The sequence below is a fragment of the Cynoglossus semilaevis genome, chromosome 14 (assembly GCF_000523025.1).
Source record: "Cynoglossus semilaevis isolate Cse_v1.0 chromosome 14, Cse_v1.0, whole genome shotgun sequence".
NCBI classification, from domain to species: Eukaryota; Metazoa; Chordata; class Actinopteri; order Pleuronectiformes; family Cynoglossidae; genus Cynoglossus; species Cynoglossus semilaevis.
Genome location: NC_024320.1, coordinates 26,882,080 through 26,885,853, shown reverse-complemented (window position 1 = coordinate 26,885,853; position 3,774 = coordinate 26,882,080). Strand labels below are relative to the sequence as shown.

General features: G+C 42.2%; 1 protein-coding gene across 1 annotated transcript in view; it reads left to right on the top strand.

Moving 5' to 3' along the window:
• unc13bb (unc-13 homolog Bb (C. elegans)) overlaps window positions 1–3,774 on the top strand; it is a 49,563-nt gene that overhangs the window by 2,127 nt on the left and 43,662 nt on the right. The window lies entirely within an intron of this gene.

Sequence of the window (3,774 nt, the reverse complement as noted above, 5' to 3'; positions counted from 1 at the left end):
GGACTGTTGTAGCTAACGTTAGCTCTGGTAACTGTACCAGGACTGTTGTAGCTAACGTTAGCTCTGGTAACTGTACCATGACTGTTTTTGCTAATGTTAGCTGTGGTGTCTGTTCGTTACTAACCCTAACCCTAACAAACGGACTATAGGTGCATTACCGCCACTGACCAGGCTGCGTGCATCTGTGTCACTGGTGTGCAGGAAAATGGACCACGTTCACGCTGTTGGCAAACGTGGCTTCAAATATGATCCAGACCATTTTTGTATGTCTCAGTTTAAACGCTGAACGCAGCCTCAGAAAACTTAGCTAGGTGGGATATTTGTGTTTGTATTTTATTAACTAGTCTCATCCCTACATAACAAATCAACTTGAAAAAGTTGTGTTCAACCACAGCACACCACAGTCAGGGGGTTGTTACAGACTGAGGTCCACGTCTACATCATCAGTGGTCAGATTTTTGGACGTCCTCATCAGTCTCACAGACTCAGGCTCAGAGAGTGGCCGTGGATGCTGTGACTCACTGCCCTGATAAAACATGTCGGCCATTGATTGCTGTTGAGAAGCTTCATCTCCATGACGACGTGTTTACATAACATTTTCATGGTTGTCCCCACAACAACGGACATTTTGGGAAGGAAGTGTCACCTGCTCTGGGTCAGGACACATGGCTCACGTGGACCTCATGATGCTGCAGGTGTGGAGGTCAATTGGTCAGGTGGTTCAGAGGTGGAGGGCGGCATTATTATTCAGCTTAACATTTTGACATATTTTAATTTGTTAGCATTGGTCACAGCTTATGTCCTGTTTTTGAAATAATACCTTTGGTTTGGTTTCTGTCTTCATTCTTCATTATCCAATTTTTGTGTGAATTTATTTTAGACCAGCACAAAATTTTTTTTTCAGTTTTCTTTACACTGACTTCAGTTTGTTTTTTTAACTCTATGAACATACGTATATATTTATTTAATATTTAAAATGTGTTTCCACTTGTTGATCTAACGATGACCCACTCACATGTAGTCTCTGTCCCACAAGTCATTGCTTGGAGCCTCGTCACCTTTTTTCTTGATGCAGATCTGGTTTGGAAGATGCTGATTGGCTCAAAGTCATACTTTAGAACAAATTGTTTGTGGTCGAAGCCTTGGTTTTAAAGCTCGGTGACGAGGGAAGTGGTTTTGGACAGAGTGGGTTTTAATACTTCCTTTGCTGACCATTAGCCTGTGTGTTGATGGAGGATAACAGACTGACTGACTGACTGACTGACAGACAGACTGACAGACTGACTGACAGACTGACTGACTGACAGACTGACAGACTGACTGACTGACTGACAGACTGACTGACAGACAGACTGACAGACTGACTGACAGACAGACTGACTGACAGACAGACTGACAGACTGACTGACTGACAGACTGACAGACTGACTGACAGACTGACTGACTGACAGATTGACTGACTGACTGACAGACTGACAGACTGACTGACTGACAGACTGACAGACTGACTGACTGACAGACTGACAGACTGACTGACAGACTGACTGACAGACTGACCTCAGAGCTGGAGGTTCATGTTGGACACTGATCAGAGTTAGTTTTTACTGTTCTTAGTGGAATGAAATGGTTAATATTTAGATTTAGTTTATGTCAAATAACAACAAACATCAATAACATTCAGCAGAACGAGTTAAGTCTGGACGGAAGAGAAATCATGAACAATTACAGTCAATGTTTCAGTAAATGTTAAGTTTGGATGAGACTGAAGTACTGGAACTTCAGCAGTGGTTTGGTTGAACATAGTGGTGATGGAATTATGAGGAAGGAGAGAGAGAGAGAGAGACACACAGAGAGAGAGAGAGAGAGAGAGAGAGAGAGAGANAGAGAGACAGAGAGAGAGACAGAGAGAGAGACAGAGAGAGACAGAGAGAGAGACAGTGAGAGAGAGAGACAGAGAGAGAGAGGGAGATCAACAGATGGCAAGAGGATTATGTCTTCAATCTCTAAGCTCTCGCTCTCTCTCTCTCACCATCTCTCTCCATGTCTCTCTCTCTCTACTTTCTTTCTACCCTCTCTCTCTCCCTCTCTCTCTCTTGCTCGCCCTCACTCTTTGTATTAAGTGCAAAAACCCAACCTCGTGGTCTGTACACGGACACTATAATGGACGAGGTTCTCGTTCCGACCACCGACCTCAGCTCATGACTTGTTACCACGGTGCTGTATGAACATGTCAGCCAATCAGCCATCAGCCAATCAGAGCATTGAACACCATTGATGCCTTTATCAGAACCTCTGGTGTTGGTTCTAAGTGCAAAAACCCAACCTCGTGGTCTGTACACGGACACTATAATGGACGAGGTTCTCGTTGCGACCACCGACCTCAGCTCATGAGTTGTTACCACGGTGCTGTATGAACATGTCAGCCAATCAGCCATCAGCCAATCAGAGCATTGAACACCATTGATGCCTTTATCAGGACCTCTGGTGTTGGTTCTGGTGTTGGTTCTCAGAGATCTGAGTCAAATGTTTTCCTGTTGTGTTGGAAACTGCGGTCCTTGGTCCAGACCTGTCGGAGCTGAACGACCTTTAGAGCCAATCACGGACATTAGATGATAAGCATCAGTTTCCACCACTACAGCCTCCTGTTGTTCTGTCACAGCTCTAAAAAAAACCCAAACATGTAAATTAGAGATTCAGGCTGTTGGTCTTCACAGACCGACGGAAAAACCAGACTGACGACAACAGGCGTCTCACCACCGTGTCCTCGTCATGTCTGGAAAGTTTTTATTCATATAACCCCAAAAAATCACAAGGAATAACTTTTTATGAATAAATCCTGTTTCTCTCCTCAGGTCAGTGAATATTTATGATCTTTTCTCCTGAACCACCTGAGGTTAAATAGAAGTTTAAATCTCAAGGTAGATCCCACATTTATATAAGTGACAAAGACAAAGTGTTTCCCTTAAGAAGATGATTTTTTTTTTAATCCAGTGTTAATTTGTGGATAAAATTCAAATTTATTGATCTCCTGGTTTTTCCTTTTTATTGTGACGTCACTTTGACTTAAGAACAAGGTTTCATTCCATGGAGAAAACAAACAGATACTTGTACTACTAACAGTACTGTGATGATGATGATGATGATGATGATGATGAAAATATGAAAATCTTGTCTGGTGCCTTCCTCCTCCTCCTCCTCCTCCTCCTCCTCCTCCGTCCTGTCCATCTGCTCTGGGCTCCAGAGGTTTAGTGGTCTCTACACGACCCAACACATAATTCTGCCGCTGCAATCACAATTAATCCTCCTGCGAAGAGCTGCACAATCCCACAAATGTAATTGTGCAGATGCATCAAGATGATGCAGCTAAAAAAAAAGCAGAAAAAATACAAGGATATATTTCAGTTCAGAGTTTGTTGGGGTTTTTTTTTATTATTTATTTGTGCAGTAACAGCTGTTGTCGACCTTTTTTCTTTTGTTCCTTTTCGTCTGTTAATCTTCAATCCATCTGCTCCGGTTTGAATGTCTCTCAGAGTTATTGTTATTATTGTAAATGGTTTATATAAGACGTTAAGTCTCTGTGTTCATGTAGAACTAATGCGAAGAGTCAGAGTCTGTGGGATTATTGATAAACTGATGAACAGACCAGAGTCAAAGACATGTTGGAGTTTTTCTTTCTCCACAAAAACATAAAAAATAAAACATTGGGGTCAATGAACAAAACATACAGTTATATAAATATTAATATTGGGGCACAAGTGCAACCAAAACACTGTG